Raw genomic sequence first — 22924 nt, 5'->3', positions numbered from 1 at the left:
CTGGGGAACACTGCTAGGGACAAAGCGACAACTGGATTTGCTCCATTCACCACAGCTCTCGGGGCCCAGCCATCCAGCCTGTTTTTTAGTCATTGAAGAATACACCCATCCAAGCCAGCTTTCCTAGGAGGATATTGTGGGAGATGGAGAACGCTTTACTGAAGTCCAGATAGATGACATCCACAGCTTTGCCTTCAAATTTGTCATAGAAGGTGAATCAGGTTGGCCAAGCAGGAGCTTCATTTTTAACTCCATGCTGGCTGGGCTTGATTGCCTGCTTGTCCTGCATGTGCCATGCAAGAGCACTCAGGAGGATCTCTTCCATGACCTTACCCAGGACCAAGGATGCGATGTGAAGCAGGATGCTTTGCCCTGGAATCTGGTTCAGCCACTGGACGATATCCTTTTTGCAAGGCTCTCAGTAGTGCATTGAGAGGGGGAATCATGTGCTGCTTTTGGTATTGAATTATGCTAAAACCAGTCTGATTCACTAAACTCAAATTAACATCCTGATTACTGAGGCAGCTGGAGACATGTGACTGGCAATCAGTCACTTGATACTATAAAAGTCCAGTCCACTCTCCTGTGGTTCGGTTCTTCTAACATATTCCTTCTTGCAGTATGTATGAAGTTTCCTCCTCTAAAGTGGGAATGCCTCTTCAAAGATACTCCTTGAGGCTGAAAGAGATCTGCCCACAAGCCTTGGTATGGTGAGTTACATCAATCTCTACTTAATAATTGTTTCTTTTTGCTACTTTTAATATAATTCCTTTGATATAGTTCAGTATCCTATCTTATACTATATGCTACTAGAAGTTTTAGATTTTATACTGCATACTAAGTGATTCTGATTAAGATATTTTTTGTCATCATAAATAATACATTTTATACATATACATCTGATGTGCCACCTTTAATTCTGTGAGACAAAATTATTTAAACTGTTGACAAAAGACTGGGGCTAAGGCTGGATTCAGCTGCACTCAGGCCCCTCTTATGAGGATTTTAGAAACCTAGAAGGTCCTTTCTGCACCTCATGTCTCAATGGGACAGCTTCTCTAATAAACTTCATCTGAAGCTCCTACTCCCACCCATGACAGGCTGACAGGGCTATAGTTCTCTGGATTATCTTGCAAGTGGGCACTATATTTGCTAATTTCCAGTCAGCTGGAACTTCTCCACTAAAACAGGACTGCTGTTAAATGACTGAGAGTGATTTGGCAAGTTCTTTTCCCAGTTCCCTCATTATTCTGGGGTGTATCCCACCACGGCCCATATTCCTCAAGGTCCCTCCCAGCCCAGACCTTTCTACAATTCTATGATCAACAAGTGCTTTCCAGGGCTGTACCCATGCAATTATTTCAAGCAGGTCTCTGAGGTTATGTAGGGAACAGTATTGGTGGCTTTTATACTAACAATGACTAAATGCTTCCTCTAAACATTTATTTTCTATTATTTTGCTACTTTGTAAATGTGTGTGAAACTCAGTAATAGAAAATTTATACTTCAAACACAGGATATCATAACACGAGTAATGTAAGACACCCAACACTGAGAACTAAATCCAAGGCAGAAATGAGGACTAATTTTGCATTTTTTCAGCTTGGCAGGGTTTCAACGCTTTTTCATTCTCATGTCCTTTTTATATACTGAAGTATTTAGCAGAGATAAGAACAAAAAAGAGATAATGCTGTTTAAAGGCTTTTTAGCATATGCAGAAACAGAAATACCTATCAAAAGAATTGTTTGCATAATCATGACATAAACAAGCTGCAATTAGACTGTACTTATAATTTCATTATGCTACTCATTATGACCAAGATATCCTGTTTGTTCTGCCTGTTCAAACAGAAAAATATGCAACCCTTCATGAAAGCAATTCTTTAATAGTGTTTCAGAAGGAAGCTGTAGCTGGTAAACACATGTTCTTATGGGAAATTGCCATAATCCTGACTATATCCCAGCAGGCTCTGAAAATATTTCTCACAAAGTCTCTTACATAAAATCTACAACATATGTAGAGCAGACTGTGCTTCACATCCTTTTAAGGAACTTGCAAGATTAATGAAGAGGACATTGCTCTTGCTTTTCCTTCCAAATGTCCACCTCTTGCAACAGGTATTCAGTAATATTTATTTTCTCTCCTATTTTCATGGTTTCTGCACTACCATGAATCTGTAAAAGAGGCTGTGAAAGTTTACAACTAGACCTCCTATTGACAGTGTCTTACTGTTGGCTTCTTATGCAGCCTATCCAACACACCAACTATTGATAAATGCATTTCATTACGTTTGTACCACTAAGCTCCAACCATTCTTCCAGGGCAATTATCAGAGAAATCAATACAGTTGCTATTTTTTATGTGGTTGCTAAGAGGTTTTGAAAATCAATACAGTAGTTATTTTTTATATGGTTGCTAAGAGGTTTTGAAATTGAGCTCACTTTTTTATTTTTCTTTTTTTTTTTTTATTACTATTGACTGATATGTCAAAAAGAACACAAACAGACCAATACAGCTCCCTTACTAATTGTCATTCAGCTAAATATCTATAAGCCATTAGGGACATATAAAAGTCACAAATTTCTGGATGAAGAACACTAACATTGATGAAAATTTTAATAAACTTCACCATTTGAAAAATGTAGATCACTCTTCACAATCTAAAAAAAACCAGAATGGTTTTTTCAACTACTTTTTCTTCACTACTTCTTAACTGAGTTTTTGCCCTCTTGCATCAAACAAGACAATTCAGTTAGAGAAAATGAGACCACATTATAGGCATGGAAAAATTCTCAGTGAAACCAGAGAAAAATTCAAGACGTATTTGGGGCTTTTTATTTTAAATATAGTTTCTTTGATATTCCAAATCAGAAACCTAGCAATCAGTCTTTCTGAAAAGCTCTGTGATCCAGTATCACCTACTGTAATTATCTATTTTTATCAAAACCAGAATCAGTAGCAATGAGAAGTCTGCCAGGACTACTGTGTTTGTTGTCTCATCTTCTTTTTCAACAGCTGTTTTTTCAGGAATTGTTTACCAGACAGATGAACAGTCATGCCTCATTGTCTTCTTCTCACTGGAACAAAACTGACCTTCACAATTTGTGCAACTTGAAATTATGCGTTCAAAAGACAGCATGGATAAGAAAGGGGGTGGTACACTTCTGATCTGTGTAATTTACTAAATCTATAAAACGTGGATTTACAACCCCTCTATTCTGATTTACCAGAATTATGCTCACACTTAGGCTGCATTTGTAGAAATAGCTGCAGAAAATGCAGGAGGGAAAGAAGAAAGTCAGACCTTTAATGAACATACAGAAACTTACAACCAATGTCCTCCACATTGAAATATCACAGATGGTAAGATTAATTTTTAAACTACTGTGCTTTCCTTTACCACATGCAAAAATACTGCACTAGTATTTTTAACTTTCTGGATGTTAGTTGGCCACAATGACTTGCTACTACAGTTGGAAACCAGACCACAAATGTTCTACCACTAAAGTTTAAATCTATCTCTTGGTTTTGACTCCGCACTATAAATTACTAAAATAAACAGGAAAACTTTTCATTTGCACTTCTGCTACTTTCCATCCAGGACTCTCCAGAAACTATTCAGACTCCTCTCCCTCTCCCTCTCCGTCTCCCTCTCCCTCTCCCCGCCCCCGTGTTACATGTTACTCTTAAAGCCCAAGGTTTTAAGCACTCTGCATAGAGTACTCTAGCTACTTCTGTGGGTGTCACTCTTAATCAATGACACATGGAAAGGAAATGAAGGAGCCAAAAAGCAGCCTTGTTGTCTGGAAAAACCTCAGAATACATGGACACGGGTGACAACGGTAGGAAAAATCAGAGTTGGATAACAGGAAATGTTTGCAGCTTACTGAAACAGTTTCATTAGAGCCTCATTTTAAAGCATATGAAGCTGAATGAACAAAATTTAGCTGCAAATTAATGGAAAAATGGGGCAATGACCTCAAAATTACAAATGTATCCAAACCCCTGAAGACATTATAAGGATGAGCCAATCACAACTGTTAAAAGAAATTTTATGTACTTTTTACACAGTCAATGCAAATTAAAACATATTTTGCTTTCTTTTATATGTCCTACTCAAACTTCACTAAACCTGTAGTCATTTGCAAACCTACAAAAACATGTATTCAGCTATAAAGAGTGAATTAGGATGTTTAATGGCTAAAGATGATCAGACAGGCCCCTGCAATAAACCAGTAGGGAGTAACAGAGACACACTTATTTACTGACTGATTTGAAATTAAGCTTTTTCCTCTGTGGTAGCCTCATTTTTGATACACATCAACTACACTTCTGTCCACAGCAACAAGAAAAGCATGCCAAAACCAGGTAATTCTGATCTCTGTTTATATTAACTAATACCCCATTCTGGTTTCTAGCTGCTGGCTTTCGCAAGTGAAACAAACATAGCTTAGGATGACCTCTGGGAAGGTCCGCAATTTAAAATAGATAAGCTGTACACCCAAACTGCTTATCATACATAGTGAAGAACTGACCTTTCACCACTGAACTATCATCCTCATTTCCAAACCCTCTCAAGTCCTTCACCTCCACTGTGATGGCCTGAACTACACTCACAAATTCATTCTAGTCATGACTCTTTGGCCCACCAAGAACAGCTGTCACATTTAGCACAATCTATTGACAGGGATTTGAAAGAACATATGGTGAAATACCACAGTCTCTTGTTTTTTCACTCAAAAATTATGCCAACCAACATTTCTACTCCTAGTTCTAGGAGGATGTAAAAAAATAAAAACTGGGAATAGAAGAACCCCCCCCCCATCCCAAATTGACAATATTCGTCAAACAGCAGCTTAGCATGACAAGTATTTAGTTGTCTGCAACTAAGAAGTAAGCAGAAACACTGATTGGCTAGACTTGGTTCAAAAATCTATGCAAACAACTAAGAATCAATGTTAGAATGTTTAGTTTTCCAGTAAACAATATTGTCATAGGAAAGCTTGTGCTCGTGGATTACCATACTACACTATTTAAAAGTACAAATAAAATTTGTAGTTTTATGAACATAACTTTCAGCATCTATAAAACAAATCATTAGTCTTGGCATGTGACCAAGGTACAAGTGTAGTCGCTTCACTGGGAATAAATGCAGTTGCCTAGGCAGTGTTGTAAGACTCTTATTCCATTTTTTCCCAACAGAGGAGTACTTTTACTGCCTCTTTTGCATGCACATATACACTGAAACAAGCAACCAGTAAGGATCTCTCCCAGTTTCGGGAAGGGAAAACAGCTTTAACACTACTTAGAGCAAATCAGTGCCAGTTGCAACTGTTTAAAAGATCATTCCTTTTAAAAAGCTCCACTCCTTTCCATTCACTTGTTGCAAGGTAAAGGGGCATTACATCTGGTGAGAAAGAGGAACAAGGATTTCCTGCTTTGTATATCCTACTACACAGAAGAAAGTGTTGCCAATCCCAGAAATTGAATTTTGGAATACTGACAAAATTATGAACCTTATGTGGTCCAGGATGTTCATATGGTGTTTCAATTACACAGATGATTCACTGATATTTATCATAGCCATACAGTCTGAAAAGGAACTTTGGATAGCTAGGTCAGTTAAGCAGTTAGCTGCTACTGATGAATATGATCTTATGCTGCTTGTCATCTAGCAAATCTGTTTTTGAAAAAGTATAGTGTTGCTATTCAAAAGTCAGTAGTTACTCTCACAAATGCTCTTAGGAGATAAGAGATGATGCCTTACAATTCCAGCAGAACCAAGCTGGGCAAAGAAAAGAGCATATTGTCTGCAGCTGTCAGAGTTCAATCCATCTGAAATCCTGAATCCAACTGTTTCCAGCCCTTAGAGCCAAGTTCTCAAAGTTCTGACCATTAATGAAGAATTTCACCCTCTTGGGCTGTTCAAACACTCACAGATCCAGCACTGTCACAAATACAGACCAGCAAAACTGAGTTTTGTAGCAGTGCCATTCTTTGAGGATTTGCAGAAATGCATGCAGAGCCATAAAGTGCTGGAGAGTCACACAAAGAAACTACTAAGCAGCTTATGAAAGAGTTTCCACAAGAGATCAGGCACATCTGTAGAGCTCCAAGCGATAAAGACACTAATCTCTCCCTTCATTGATAGATCCAAAGAGGCTATCACCAAAATACTTAGGAAGCAACATTCTTCCCTGCAAGATCACAGCACTTTCCTTTTGCCTTTGAGTTAGTTAATGCTTGTACAAATTCTTTAAAGCCCTAGCAGGACCTTTCAAGCAAGAAATGCTTAATCCTTTAATGCTGAGGAGAGTGGCTCTTTCCTTAAGGAAAGCCAGGTATAAGTAAGATCTCTCAGAATCAGCTGGGAGTCTCACTGGCACAGAAAATACACTGCGGCATACTTCTGTACATATAGAAACCAGGACTGAATATAACAAGCAATTCTACAGAATATCCCACTCTACCTAATCTACTGCAGCACTTAAAATTCAGATTTATACTGAAGAAGAAGGCAGGAATTGCTCTTAATGTAAAAGATTCATCACCCACCTGAAATCCAGAGTTGCTGCAACAGCCAGTGTCCAAAAATGAACTTAAGTGAACTTGTAACATATACGTACTTTTAAACTCAGATATTTGAAAAGCTCCCTTTGAGCCTAGAAAAGAGCAAACACTGATTACCCTTCCACTTTCACCTGTGAATGATGTAGAAGTTCTATAAGCAGTTGTACTGACTCCTAACCATCACCACTTCCATCAACCTCGACAGGGAACCTTAAAGTATGCCAAAGGGTTTGAGGGATGCAAAACAATTATTACTAATTCTTTTTTTAATGTACACTAGATTTAGTTTACAAAGCAAGAAAGAGAATTACTTCATTTGCTCTGCAGAATTACAATGATGTAAATACCACCATTGGAGATTTTTTTACTTTCTTAATTTTATGAAAGCCATCTCTCTTAAAGCACTTTATGTATTACTTTGCCATTCTGCAAGCCCATGTCTTGAAAATTGTAACTATAAATATTTTTAAAATATTTTGCAAGGGCTGCAATTTTTCAAGGATCTGATTGGTTTAAACCACTCCATTTATGGGAAAAGAATATTTATTTGTTGATCCTGGTGAAACTTGTATTTTCCATGTTGCAGTTGGAGATCTAAAATACACTTAGGGAACATTTTATTATCCTACACCTGTAATTAAAATATTGTTTTTGCTTTCTTCCCCATCACAACCATGAGCCTTAACATGTTTTAAAATATCAATAAAATAAGAAAAAAAGGTTTTTTTCCTTTCTAAATTTGAACTCCAAACTGTTTCAGGAGCCAATATTACAGCAATGAACTGATAGTGCAATATATTCTTATGGAGGTTCCATAAGAAAGATTGAATTTATGATTTATCACACTGCACTACCCCATAATCAACACCACCTCTGAAACTGCAAGATCTCAGCAACATGTAAAATGCAATTCTGTCAGGGTCTATGAAAGGGCTTTTTCCTTTGCTTCTGGATGGTGAAAACCATAAAGGATACCATATCAATGAGTGGACTAAACCAAAACAAAAGCAACTGAAACAAAGGGAAAAAATTACATATCCTATCAAGCCAGGAATAACGTTAAATTAGACCAAAAGCAGAATCTGGAGCAACCAGTAATAAAAGAGAACATACACAACACTGGGAAACCTGCCATTGATATATCTTGTAGCACTGAATGTACAAAGGCTCAAGTATAAATTGTGCAGCTAGTAACTAGTTCATTGTACTTCCTCTGAGCTTTAAAAATATTTTCTTAAGCAGAACTAGCCAAAGAGTCTTGAAATACATTTGTTTTGAGTACTGGTAATTCAATGCTAACACCAAACCCAGGTTAAAATAATACATTCACATATAGATCTGGAGATTATGTATGACATAATTTTCCATAGAAAGTTATGATTGAGCAGAACATCAGGAATTTAACAAATCTGTTCTTCAGTCATTTTAAAAGTGAAATCTGACCAGAAAAGCTTTCTTTACAAACTAATCTTAAAAGGCATTCATCTTTTTTCTCTACTTCCTGCAAAATTTCAGGAAAAAAACCCCACTACTATTCCAAAGTGTGACTCCCTGGAGAAAATGTACATACAATGTTTGCAATTACTGGGAAAAGTCCACTGCAAATTGAATTTATTACTTTACTAGTGGAAATTCAGCAGCTGAACTAACAAAATCAGGTTGAGTGTTGATTCTTTTTAATAACTGCCTCTTATATCACTAAATCCTATGGCAGAAATAAATTTCATTTCATGTTACCTCTCTGTTCTGCCAATGCCAATGCAGGAAGTTCATAAATGTGAATCCTCAGGAGGCTTACACGCATCACTGAGAACAGTAAAATGAATGGTTACACATCTGCAGTCTGAACTTTGAGATGAATACAAGCAAATAGTGAATGCGCATTTTTCAAATGATTGCGCCCATTATTTTCCACTGACTCATGACTGTTGGCAGAAATGAATAATACATTTTAATATGCAGAGGTTCAACAATCACAAGTACAGAGAGTATGTATGTGTATATATCCATCTCTGCATACATAATACTAAAGTTATAGGTTTTCATCTGTTTTTTATACTTAAACATCAAATATTTTACAATGCAGAACTGTAAAATATATATAGAACACTGCATCAATCATGTGAAAGTACAAGTGCTGCTCAGCATTTCTGTAAATCCTTCATTAAACCTAGATTTGAGACTGAACCAAAGACTTAAATGGATCAAGTCATGGTCACTTGGAACACAGAGACATAAAATGCTGTGTTACTTCATGTCAAGATTATTTGCAGCTCTCTTCATTATTTCAAAGAATATTACTGACAAATACAGCGCATTCCACAATAAAGCCTGCTTATGCCCTTAAATTCAGGAGGCAGCTGCTAAACAAGGACTGGGAAATCAGCTGACCTGTGTCCTGAGGTAATTTACACAACCAGTACACTGCTAACATGCACACAAAAAACACAGACCTGTAACTAACTTTCAGTAACATCGTCAAATAAGAAGGAATTAACTATGTGAATACTGATAAAGTCTTGCTCTGCATCTCTACAATCCCTATCAGGCTTTGTAACACACCATATGCCACTTCTTAAGACATCAACCACAACATGTTCTGCATAGAAATACACAGAAAAAATGAAAATTCAACCAGTATATCCTAAATGGTGGCAGAAAGCGTAAAGCACAAGCATCACCTAGAACCACTCAAAGCAGCACAATACTTTACTGACATTTACTACAATACTGTAACTGCTTTTTACATGTTAAAGTAAATAAACAGCATAGAAGAACATGTGTGTGTACACTGCCCTCATACTTACTTGAGCAAGACTTTGGATATGTGCATTTGAGGAGAATTAAGCAGAACATTCAAGAAATTAATGGGTCAATATAGTTCCAAATCAACTCGAGAAGAAACTGATACATAAAAATATCCATGATATTTTGATTTAACAACTTTTTACTCCAGGTACAATTTGAAAAGTACTGTCAAAGCACTCACAGCTTCTAGTATTTTGGCAAAGGCAATGAATATCGAACATCTGCAGGGCTGTTGTGAGTTCATGAACTACAGAAATAAAAAATATGCCTTCTTTTGGTAGCCTAGTTCTTATGTAAAAATCCAAAAATAATACACCCTAGTAACCACATCCACAAGGAACCAGATACTTGGCCCCAAAGTACGACAAAGCAACACAGGGCTTATGGCAACTACCACTGCTAATGTAGGCTCCAGCATTTATGTTACGATGAAATCAAGCATAGCAGAGCTCAGCCTTTCCAAATCATGCCTTGGTTTAGGGGGAAGTGGAGGATTCTGTGTCAACATCTTTAATAAAGCAGATGTGACTCACTGCACTCTTGTTTTAAATCATAAACTGAGGTTTCTCTTCTTTCTCTGAATTAGTGGCAGCAGCACTGGGGGCAGTAGCACTGGGGCAGCAATCCTTCATAAGTTTTTGCTCAGTACAATAATTTAAAATAAATTATATTATTTGATACTTAAGTTTTGTTACACAAATCCTGACTTTAGTTTCTCTCCTTAGTACTCTGCATCCTTTTTCACCTTATCTTCTTTAGGTACTGATTGTAGAAAAATATGGAACCAATTTAATCAGTACATCATCCCCATAAATCTTCCTATGCTGCATTTTCTTTTTGCTGAAGAACACATTTAATTTATAAGTGTTGTTTCAGTAAAACCAAGCAATTGAAAATATCTTTGTTTAACATACTTTCAATGTTGAAAGCATCTGTTAGGTCATGTTAGGGTTTGAGGTTATTTTAATTATTATTATTTTTACACAGATGAGTAAAAGGAATTTTTCAAACACTTCCTTGCATCTTTGTTCCACTTAAATTACTCAACCTAAATTCAATAATAGTCCAGTCGAATTTCAACACCTTGTAGCCCCATAGCGGCCTGCTAAATTATTTCTAGAAATATCTTGGAAAAGAATTAATGCCAAACACTACTCTTAAGTTTGCAACATTCAAATGCTGTACTTGAAGTTAGAAATTTAGAACTTGTCTTATTTACATTTCCCTGCCAAAATCCTGCATTCAGTCCCATGATGATTTTTTGCTTCATGTGAGCTTTAATTAGAAAGTCAAGAGAAAACTCCTACGTAAGTAGATTCTCTGCTTCCAGGGTCAGAATATGCCAAGTGTATCCATCATTTGTGTGAAGCCTCTGCACTGTCCTGCTCTCTTGTGGGAGGCCTGTTTTCTCTGCAACCACTTTCCTGTGGTTCCAGTCTTCCAACTACACCCTTTTTTATTCTCTCCTTTTTTATTTTTGGGCTGTCAAGTCCACCGCTGTATCTTTTATGCCCTGAAACTGACAAGAACATCTAAGAGCTACACTCTAGCAAATTTTGATACTCCAAAATTCCATTAGCAGTCAGGGATGGGGGGCAGCAGTGGGTAACCAGCATTGCACTTCAATTTGGGATGAGAGCCAGCCTTATGCAGGGCATGTCACACATTGCATATATCTGTGCACATGGTGCCCATGGACCAAAAGAACCAAACCTCATACTCAAACAAACAAACTTTGAACTCAAAAAACTCAAAACTCACGTTCCTTGTCACTCAGACCAACCCATTTTCATTTGACACTACACAATGAAAAAAATAAATTTGACAAATACTATACGCATGTATTACAGATTTTACTTTTACTATATTTACTTTTAAAGCAAAAAGCATTGAAAATAATTTTTAAAAATATTATCATTTCTACTGAAAACATCAGCTTTCCTCTGACTTAGAAATGACACTTGACCACTAACATCTATGCAAATATTTTCATTTTGATAAAATTAAAATTAGGACAGTAGAGAAACTGTAAATTTTTTCATACTTTATTCCACAGACATAGACTATGATGTTGTTTGCAAAACTTCTTAAAAATTAAACAGTGCAAACGACTGTAAATTTAAGCACTGTCAAAAATGAACCTTTTATTTCCATTATAGTTTGGTGGAAACTAGAATATTCAGTGAAAAACAACTAAATTATTCCTGAGAGACATCTATGCCCCTGAAACCAGAATGCTGTCTTCTGAAACTGTCATTATTGTCTCATTTGAGATATAGACTGCAACTGCAGCTCTGCAGCTATATAATGCTATTCTATGTAGAATACTGCTATCCAATAATATTTGTTTAAAATGTTATGGGCAGCAGATACAACCAGCACTACTGTTCAGCTGTGCAGCTATTAAGTGCTGTAATAAACAGCGGGATGAGGTAGCAGAAATGCCAATTAGAAGTAGTACTATTATTTTAAGCTGAAATTTTGTACTATCTTCAGAGATTCCTAAAACCCTTCATAAAAAAAAAAAAAAAAAAACTTTGTTAAAGAAATGAACCTCACTACATCAAAACCCACAATGTTACAAAATTTAGGCATGAGGACATTTCTTGCTTGTACTGATTTTGATGCAGGGACTAACTGAAGGGTCCCACTTCAATGCTTTGCAAAAGGTGATCAGTCTTACACAGAGCACACCCAAACTACTCAGAAATATCAGGTGTGCATTTTCATTTCCTGTGTTCTCCCATCCAGCATTTAACTAGTCTAAATTCATTTAAAATTTTAGACGGCCATAGCCCTATAGCAAGCAGAAGATATCCTCGTAGCTTTTTTTATTGATACTCATCAGTAATGCCCAAGTGTTTCACAAACACTCCTCAATCCATTCACAGTCTTACAGTATTACAGGATAGAAAGCATTATTACCCCCATCCAGAGGCTGGAAACAAAGGGGCTTACAGGAAGCCACAAAAAACGACAGCAGAAAGGCCAGAAAGATGCATGGGAGCACACAGGTGTCCCTGTGTGTCTGTCCACATCCCCAGACTGTACTGATCCCTGCCAAAAGTGGTAGGTGGCTCTCACTGCAGTTCACTTACCCCATATACCCGACACCAAAGGGCTCAATAAACGGAACCCAGATAAGAAAGCACACGTCTTTCCTGGCTACAGCCCTGCCGTGTTTTGGGTTGTGCTTAGCTACGTGCAAAGCCACCATCACTGAGCCAGATACACAGGCTATTCCCTGTAGCCTTGTGTGTATTAATTATAACAATGTTTCTTCTTTTCACAGTGCTTCACAGAACCACAAAACAGAGGAGGATGGAAAGGAGTTCTGGAGATCATCCAGTTCAACGCTTTGCCCATGCCTCAGCTAGAGCCTGCTGCCCAGGACTGCATCCATGTGGCTGTCGAGTATCTCCAAGGATGGACAGAGACTCCACCACCTCTGAGAAACATGTGCCAGCTCTTGGCCACCGTGACAAACTGTTTTCTCAGCAAGGCTGAGGATGACATCAGGCTGACTGTGCAGCTGGCACTCCTGAAGGGTGGGGTGTCATCCAAAGGGACCTGGACGGGCTCAAGATGAGGGCACATGGGCTCGAGATGAGGTCCAATAAGGTACTGCACCTGGATTGGGGCAATTCCCAGTATCAATCCAGGCTGGAGAATGAAGGGATTGAAAGCAGTCCCAAGGAGAAGGACTTGAGGATGCTGGTGGGTGAGGGGCTGGACATGACCCAGCCGTGGGCACTCACAGCCCAGAGAGCCAAACGTGCCCTGGGCTGCAGCCACAGCAGGGTGGGCAGCAGGGGAGGGAGGGGATTCTGCCCCTCTGCTCTGCTCTGGTGAGACCCCATTGCAGCGTCCAGCTGTGGGGTCCCACCACAGGAAGGACATGGACCTTCTGTATCAAGCCCAGAAGGGGGCCATGAAGATGATAAAAGGGATAGAACATGTCTCCTGAGAGAATTGGGATTGTTCAGCTTGGAGAAAGCTCTGAGGAAACCTCATTGAAGAAGGCCTACAGCAAAGTTAGAGAGGCACTTTGTATCATGATTTGTGGAAATAAAACCAGAGGCAATAGTTTCAAACTAAAAACCAGCCAATTTAGTTTCGGTATTAGGAACAAATCCTAATTTGTGGGACTGGTGAGGCACTGGAATGGGTTGCCCAGAGAAGAGGTGCATGTCCCATTCTCTGTCCCACACTCTGAACTTCACAGTTTGAAGGTGCTGGAGTTATTTAACATAAAGAATTATTCTTTTCATAACAAAAATATTAGGCACTGTTTGATTGCCATATTACAAAAAGATGCTGCTACTGTCAATTTGCAGTTCTCCACTATATTTTCTTCTCATAAGTGAAAAGAATTAGATAATTTATTCAAGACCACATGAGGCAGAAACCAGGCTTAGCTTGCATTCTTGTGCAGTATCCAGTGAACTAAGGCTGTTCTTCTTCCTCAGAAAGGTGTCAAGGACAGGAGTAAGAAACACTTCTTTTAAAGAATTGTTTGATGAAAGATAAAAATATTTTATTTATTTCAGTTTAACCATTTGTCTAGAAACAAAATATTTTCTTGGCAGACAAGTAAGCTGTAGCATTCGACCAGGCTGAAAAGCTCACTATCACCTTACTCCTCTACAGCATATCTCATGTCACAGTAACAAACGAGAGTCTACTTTGTATTCCTCTTTGTCTGACAGTACTGATTTTATGTGAAATATTTCTTTGGCATGAAAAAAAATAAATTGCACTAACGAATCCTTTTATGTTCTAATTTTTAAACCACATTTTCTCCCTTATCTTTGTTAAATAGAACAGAAAATGCACAGTGCAAGAATTAGACACTTGACAGATGTTTTCAGACTATATCCTTAGATACAGATCAGGTTTTTGGGGTTTTTTTTTGGTTGGTTGGTTGGTTGATTGGTTTTTAATGCAGAAAGAAAATCAATTTCTGCATAAAAAAGTTACTAAAATCTGATGTGCGACTATATCTGTTGTCAAACTTTACTCACACAATATAGTCCCTTCATAAGAAGGTTCACTGACTTCATTTTCAAGCAGATGGAGTACCTTAACAATTAATCTGACAAACCAAAAATAACCCTCACTACATAAACTAAAAAAAAAAAAAAAAAAAAAAAATCCCTAGCCAACAATAAAATCTCCACAAACCAAAACAAGAAATTCCTATCAGTGCAAGGATCTTCCTTGAAATGTTGAAAAAACATATACAGTCCTTCTCTTTAAAATAATTCCAAATCCTTTTAACAGAGTTGGATTGTGTTTTATATATTATAGTGACCTTACTGTTATTACTGATATTTCTTATCATTTATGTAATTCCACTTTTTTTCCCCTCCATAATTGTGCTCTAGATTCAATGTTTGGATACAGAACATTTTAAATGCTCACTTTCTAACATAGCTCCTTTAACCTGGTCTCTCATCTGGATTTTAACACTTGCAAAAATGTATGGCCTGGTTCTTTAAGGCTGAACTTAACAATCAAATTTAGAATAGGGACTATAAAATTAATTTTTGGAGTGGAAATTTGCCAGAAGTCTCTCTGACACTCTTCTGCCCTTTCTATAATTCCTTACAGAGGGGAATTAAATAGTGAGACAGTCAGTTAAACTCCACAGAAAAGCAGACTATCTCAGTACAAAGAATAAGGGATACACACCCAGATGCAGAGCACCCCCCAGCGATGCTGCAGGAGGCATGAAGTGGGCATGCAGTCCTGAGTTTATGTCAGCACGTGTAGGCACATCCACAAGAGTGCAAATCTAGAGGACAGTTAAAAACAGCAGAGGAGACAGATGAAAGCAGACTTCAGCATGGTTTAATAATCTGTCCAGAAGGCTTGGAAAGCCATCTCTTAAGTCTAGGCTGGCATGTCTTCACATCACATACAGATCAAAGCAATTACAGAGCTGTCTGCATGTCCCACAATCACACTACTCGATAGCAGTGTAGACACATCCAGAAATAGTGCTACTGTAGATATGTTAATCTAAAAACTGCATTTGCAAAAGAAAAGCCTGGAAGCATACTATAAAGCATATGGGACCTGATGAGGAACATATGCTGGAGAGAGTGTCCATTTTGCTAAATTCCATTAGCTGGAATAGTGGAGAACTTCCCTTAATACTCCTTACCATGTGTTGGCTGGCCTCTCCTGTGGGGATTTACAGTGTCAGGCCGGATTAACCTGAACCTTCAAGGACAGCAATTCATCCACCTTTGCTGTCTACAGAAGAGACACCATACACTCTACAGGCAGCTGGGAGAAGCCTGGTGACATGTAAACAGCACTCACTCCTCTCCATTCCAAAGCAGTGCCAGCGCTGGATTCTGAACCCTTAACTCAAGCAGGCACATTAGCCATCTACGGATTCAAAGACAGTAATTTCAGAAGAACATCAAGACACCAATGCCTTTATCTATTAGTGCTGCCAACAAGGGAAGAATTTACTGTGATGCAGAAACCCAGAGCTGATAAAATCCTTCAAATTCAGGCCTCCTCTCCTCCAACAGCGGTTCACTGCACAGCAGCAACACTACTTGTACTCCACTGGCTCTAGCCTCTACTGGCTACAAAAAACAAACCATGACATCCTCTCAAGGATGGCTTACTATCTTTTGTCCAGCAAGTGACCAAAGGGATCCACGCGTGCTCTTAAACTGACTGCACAGTGAATGATTCACTCTGAGGAGATTTTGTGTGCATTTTGCTAAATCACAACCAGAAGTTAAGAAGGAATGCAGTTTTTCAGCATATTTTGCTGCCTTACCGGGAGAGTATAAAGACACACAAGAGCTAATGTTGACTCAGACAATTAAAGACCTGGGAGGAATTGGATCACAGCAGCAGGGATTACATACAGGCCAATTTACCATGGGAAGAAGCAAGCTAGTAAAATACATAAAGTTTTGGGTGCAGGGATAAACATTCTGCTGCCTGTCTCTTTGTGGAAACCCTGGGCACATGCACAGTTGTGCTCCAATTAGTTGTCTGGACCTGAGCATCCCAGCACTCAAACACAGCAAAACCTCCAGTCACCAGGCAGCGCCATTCCAGCAGATTCCACTAAACTGGGAGAAGCTACTGTCTCCATTGAAGAGATGCCCTGCAAACACCTTGACAAATTATAAGGCTGGGCAATCACCATCCATATGAAGCATAACAAGGGCAAGAGCCATGTTCTGCACCTGGGACAGGGCACTCCTGGCTGTAAGGACAGACTGAGAGGCTGGAGAAGGAATGAAAGGTCCCATGGAAGAGGATCTGGTGGTTTGGATCAAGAGCAAGTTGACCACGAGTCAACAGCATGCTCTGGCAGTCAAAAGGCCCAACCATATCCTGGGGTGCATCAAGCACATGGAAGAATTCCTCTGCCTTATAAATGTGAATTTATAAGAATTGCTCTCAGTTCCTGTCAACAAAAGAGCAACACCCCACATCCTGGGGTGCATCAGGCACAGCATCACCAGACCAGCAAGGGAAGGGATTGTCCCTCTCTGCTCCGCTCTGGGGCGGCCTCACCTCCAGTGCTGGGGGCAATTTTGGGTGTCACAACACAAAAAAGACATTGAGCCATTAGAGAGTGTCCAAAGGAGGCCAGGAGGATGATGAAGGGCCTTGGGGTGAAGCTGTGTGAGGAGTGGCTGAGGTCCCTTGGTCTGTTCAGGCTGGAGAAGAGGAGACTGAGGGGAGACCTCACTGCAGGTGCAGCTTCCTTGTGAGGGGAAGAGGAGGGGCAGGCACTGATCTCTGCTCTGTGGTGACAGTGACAGAACACAAGGAAACGGCCTGAAGTTGTGTTAGGGGGAAGCTTAGACTGGATATAAGGAAAAAGTTCTTCACACAGAGGGTGAAGGTTCTTCAACCAGGGAAGTGGTCACAGCACCAAGCCTGTCAGAGTTTCAATGTTAATGAGAAGCAAATAATTAATGATGTAAGTGTAACTCACCTTCCTGGTGATTCCATTCTGTAACTCAAGGTAAATTTTTGGCCATGTCCTAGCAACAACCAAAAATATTGTGCTTTATCCAGACCTCAGCATATGAGTTTACAAAATGGTAATATCCTAGACGTTAACATAATTAGGACACATAACTGAAGACTCCATGTAACAAGAGGAGAAATGAGTACATTTATACTTAGCACAGCAGAATGTAGGTCAAGGAAAATGACACAGCTTATTTACCTTACTAGCACTCTTCTGCTTCTGTGGGCAGTATATTTCCGAGATATATTTTGCTTCATTTTGTTTGGCCCTTTTTTTGTTTGCTTTTAAAAGCATCTTGGAGACAGCTTTTACAAATATTCAAATAAGTGTCTCAACAGGCTGACAACTTCAATATTTAAAATCTTGAGCCCTTTCAAAAGCAGCTCATGGGATCTTCATAAATTTACTACTGTGACTCAACTGGAACTGACAGCATAGCAAACAAAAGGCAGAATATTTACATCTCAATTTTAGTTAAAGAGAACATGAGGAATGTACATGCACATATAAGCAGTTAAAGGCATTTATTTATTATAAATACCTTTATAATAAAGGTATTAATTAAAGGTAATATAAATAAAGGTATTGATTTATTATAAATTATTTTATTAATTATTAATTATAATTAATTTCTTATAAATTTCCTAAATTCTATAAGAAAAAGAGGCCAGTCAGTATGGCAAAATGCTGCAAAAGAACTACATGGATGACTAACCTGCAGAGAGCCACAGCTCCAAATCACAATCTCATGTGTGCCCCTGTCATGCACATCACAGATTCACAGAATGGCAGGGGTTGGAAGAGAACTCTGGAGATCATTGAATCCAATCCCCTGATAAAGCAGGCTTACCCACAGCAGGCTGCACAGGATCATGTCCAGGCTGGTCCAGGAAGGAGACTTCCCAACCTCTCTGGGCAGCCTCTTCCAAGACAGCTATGCAGCACAGCCTGATTTTTACTCACAGATGTAAACAAGTTGGTTAAAACAGGGGAAGGTTGAAGGGAAGTGCTAAGTTCCTGATTAGAATTTCATTTTAAAAGGAAAGCTCCAGATTGATTCAGTAACAATAAAACAGAAGGGGGAAGAAGGGGGAGGATTTATATGTAAAAAGAGGTCATGTAGTACACTGTATTGAGTTTAAAAGATAAGTTAGACAATGCTTTTTTATCTGGTATAAACAAAAATAATGCCAGCAGTCTGACTGCAAACAAGAACTGAGGAGGAAATTGAACCAAAAAGGAAATGATTACAGTAAACCTCACAAACCTAATGCTATGTTTTAACCAGAAAAAATACACTTTCAAGTGCTGCTTCGTAATTCTTTATGAAGTGCAAATCAGCCATATTCATATTCAAAATAAGCTTTTGTAAATATTCCTAACACACAAGAAAACATACCTAATGAAGGACTGCCCCAATTGCCAAAATGTGGCGGCTGAATGGTACTTTTCTTTGATAACTCTGAAGACCTTCAGACCTCTGAATCACTTGGTGCTTTATTGTAGAAGATGAAATCACAGTTCCACCTTAAACAGGTAAATAGTAGACAATATTTCTACCACAAAAATTAATTAATTATTTCCCCCCTCTCAGTTTAGAACTCTCTTAGGGACTTAAATCAACAAAGTATCGGATGCATATGTTCTATCTTCTTGCTTCCAATGGTTCCACTGTGCAAATAAATCTATTGTAGAACCACATTTGCATTTAAAGAGAAATTCCCTTGTGTTTACTATGCACCTGCTTCATGTAAGCCTATCTTTTCTACCTCCTTCGAGAAACAACAGATCTGCCAGAAAAACAGCGAGCTCAGACACAACGCTACTCCAAGTCCTCTTGCCAATTACCATTTCCTTCAGTTTAGTTTAGTTATGGTCCTATTCAGACAAGAGCTGAAAAGAATTACTATTTGCCCTTCCAAAATCCAATGTTTCTCTACTTTTTCTAACATATTTTTCATTTTGACAGTGATCATATAGATTTCAACTGTAAAAAACCACTGCATTTGCTAAGTAACACAGAGTAAAGCACTGGCAAATAGATTACTTACAGACTAGCACAAAAATATAAACTTTTCTTTATTTTACTTAGCATTAATTTTAATTATCATGGCTGCACAAGGAAGGATGAGAATATTCTCCTCGTGACATCTACCTGCAAAGAGATGTAGTTTTATTCTAAAATTGAAATAAAAATAATTGTTCCCTGCCTCTTTAGTCATGATTCATGGACTGCCTCTGGAGCTTCAGTCACACAATCAGAGACAAACAAGGATGCAGATAAAGCTCTGCCACACACCTCATCTAGTCAGCTGAAGCATTTAAACACCAGATGAGGGAGATAACTTGCTGCATCCCACAAAGCCTGCTGAACTACTGTCTTTGTGCTCATGAGGTGCAGCATCAGTACTTCCAGACACCATACTATGTCACAAGGACCATCATCCCTGCACCACTGCCAACAGGACTTTTGTGCTGCTGTCTGTGACAGATGAGCCACCCCACGGGGCTGCCTCTGGCTCCCTCTTTCTTGCTGGCATATCCAGCACGTGGAGGCAGCACTACCTGTGTGTCTCCATTTCAGAGGAGAGAAGCTGCAGCAACTGCAGCAGGGCTGTCATGCTTTCCCCTTCCTGCTTCTAATCAGACATATGTCCAAGGACAGAGCTGCCAAGGAATTAGGTACAGGTCTGAGACATCCTGGAAGAGCACTGTGAGAAAGACAGCTGTGCCAATGCAGGTGGTATTCCACCTCAGGTGTGTGTGGCATGAACACTTCTTGTACCTATGGAGTCTACATGGGAACAGATTTCAGCTGCCAGGAGAAATGGACAATTGGGAAGCAGAGGAACACTTCACAGTTTTTTAAGCTCTGTTGATGCCCAGTCAAGAAACAGTTACAAAATACCTAATATTTGGGATCGTGGTTTTGCGATTATGAAAAAAGTGACTTATCACCGATTCACAGTACTCCATGAAGGGACTGAATCTTCAAGGGTACCTTCAGTCACCTTGTCCAAGCAGTCTAATTTTACATGCAGCTCTTTGTAAACTTGGAAGCTAGCCCCAAAAAACTCATGACAAACTTACTTTCCATGTTGCTGTCATTACAGAAAGATACTAAGACAAGCAGCTTCTAGCTAATGTAACTTACTATCTTCTACAGAACTTCCTTACCCGAAAGACTTTCCAGCTCCTTGTTCCAAAATGACACTTAAAAGCATTTTGAGTAGCCTGCACTGGACTGCTTGCTCAAAAAAGAAGGAGATTTTTTTTTTTTAACCAGTCTCCTTGAATTTGGAGGTAACTCTACACTGGGCCAATACTCTGATGTGGTTTTCTTTTACTCGCTTCTTCTACAAGCTGCAAGTCACACATGTGCTTTCTGCAGCCCACTGAATCAATGACACAGACCAGAAATCACAAACACCTGAAAAGTACGTGAACTGCCAGTTTAAGACACTGTGACTGTATTAAGCAAAATGGCCAGTCCACACAAGTCAAGCTTTATACCACATACCCCTTACAAAGGCAGCCTTTTCATTACAGGCCTTTTCAGAAATCGCATATAGTGATGAGGCAAGTGTCTCTTTGACTACTGAGCAGGTCAAATTCTAATTGTTTCATTCAGATGAAAAGTGCTTCTCATTGTGTTTGAACTACCTCTTGAGCAATTCTCCAAGCCTGCTCCTGGAACCAGCTTTTCAGCTTACCTGCCAAATCTTCAAAATATGGCTCCGGTATTCCACACGGCATATTTGCAGGCTTAGCAGTCTGAAGACTGAAGTGGTTTACCAAGTTCACCAATCATGAGCTCACACATGAGCGAGTTGCAGAGGACTTTAGGGTGAAGAATCTCGTGTTTATGGGTGGTAGTAAGGCAACAGGTCATGCTTTTTATGGCTTGCTGGAAGCACATGCAGTGCACATAACTCCTAAATTCAGTAAGGGCAGGACACCATTAAAAGTCTGCTACAGCATGTTAAAAAAGGCTAAATGCATGCACACCATTCAATATAATTTCTGGCTGCAGAATCAGTGCTATTTGCACAAAATATAAAATTATTTTGATTTCCCAGTGGTATGATGGTATATCTTCCTTCAGCCATTTAAATACTAGAAAAGGGTTCAACAGTCTGTGATTTGTTTCAGAATTATTTTTTTAAAACATTTTTTTCAGCTACCTTTTGCTGGTGGAATGCTGAGGTATAAAACGAGACTAAGATGGTAAGATTTTCCATGGAAAACACAAGCACTAGCAGTTTTTTGCTGGGTTTTGGGGTGAGGGGACTTTTCGAGGACCAGTTGTGACTGATTAATATCTCTGTAAGAGAGGTGGCTTTAAGCCAACCATCTTCTTTATATATCCAGTACCATCGGAACCTGATCCTCGAGCTCTTCTTTATATAAAATACATCTGCTCACATAAAGCACTCATTGATGCGGGTAGGAAAAAGGCTTGATCCCCGCTGCTGCACAAACACGATTTTGGACTGACCCAAGTAGAAGCCTTGGAGCATGTTTCCACCAGACAACTTTGCATTTGTTTCTCCACAGTTACAAACATGCAACTCCTACTTGATTTTCTTCCAGATTTCGGCTTGCCCGGCGGGAGAGGAGGGCGCTGACGGCGGGGTGCCCGCCCGGACGCCCGGCTCCGAGCAGAGCAGCGGCGGATCCGCGGCGGGGGCGAGTGTCACTGCGCGACCAGGGCTCCGCGGCGGCACTTGGCGCGGCTGACATCACGTACGCGCTCAGCCCCAGCGAAACCCCCCTCAGGCGCTCAGCCCTGATTTCATGCGGAAAGCACTTCCCCGGGGCGGGCTGGCGGGGGCCGGGGCCGGGCTCGCCCCCCGCTCCCGCCCGCCGCCCGCGTCTCCCGCCGCCCGGCAGCCCCGCTCCGCGCCCCCGGGGACGCCTCGGCGGGGAAAGCGCCTCCAGCGCCACCCGCGGGACACCCCGGGCTCGGCTCCGCGCCCCCTCTCCCACCGCTCCGGGGGCAGCGCTGTCGACGGCAACAAAGCCCCCGTCCGCTCCGCTCTGCTCACCTTACCCCTGCGCTCCGCTCGGCCGCGGCCGTTCCACGGCGGCCGGGGTGATGGAGACGGGGGAAGGACCCAGGTGCCGCCTCTCGGCTGCCGCCGCCCGCCACTCCCCGCCGGTGCAGTCAGCGCTCCGGCAGCGGCCCGGCTCCCGCCGCCCCGCCCTCCGCCCCTGCCCTGCCACCGGGCAGCGGCCGGCAGGAGCGGGAGGAGGAGAGGGAGAGGGAGAGGGACGGAGGGAGCGAGGGGAGGGGGCGGCTCCGCCCGGCCCTGCTGCGTCACAATGCGGGGGGCGCTGCCACGTGACCGGCGGCGCGGGGCGGGGGCGCGGGGGCTGCGCGGGACCCCGCGCTGAGGCGGCTGAGGCGGGTGAGGCGGCGGGCCCGGCCCGGCCCGGCCCGGCCCACGGCCGCCGAGCTGCCTCCAGAGCTGCCCCTGGAGCTGCCCCTCCGCCACCGCCGCCCCGCGGGTACCGCGCGC

The 22924-nt window shown here is 40.7% G+C and overlaps 1 protein-coding gene across 2 annotated transcripts in view; it reads right to left on the bottom strand.

Annotated features, from left to right (window-relative positions):
- SNCAIP (synuclein alpha interacting protein) overlaps positions 1-22502 on the bottom strand; it is an 88116-nt gene extending 65614 nt beyond the window's left edge. For both annotated transcript variants that reach the window (XM_059492242.1, XM_059492244.1), the window contains exon 1: positions 22451-22502. The gene's annotated coding sequence lies outside the window, so the exon portion shown is untranslated. The remainder of the gene's footprint in view (positions 1-22450) is intronic.
- Between the last annotated feature and the right edge of the window lie 422 nt (positions 22503-22924).

The sequence above is a fragment of the Ammospiza nelsoni genome, chromosome Z, assembly GCF_027579445.1.
Source record: "Ammospiza nelsoni isolate bAmmNel1 chromosome Z, bAmmNel1.pri, whole genome shotgun sequence".
NCBI classification, from domain to species: Eukaryota; Metazoa; Chordata; class Aves; order Passeriformes; family Passerellidae; genus Ammospiza; species Ammospiza nelsoni.
Note: the sequence above shows the minus strand (reverse complement) of the source record. Positions and strands in the feature narration are given on the sequence as shown.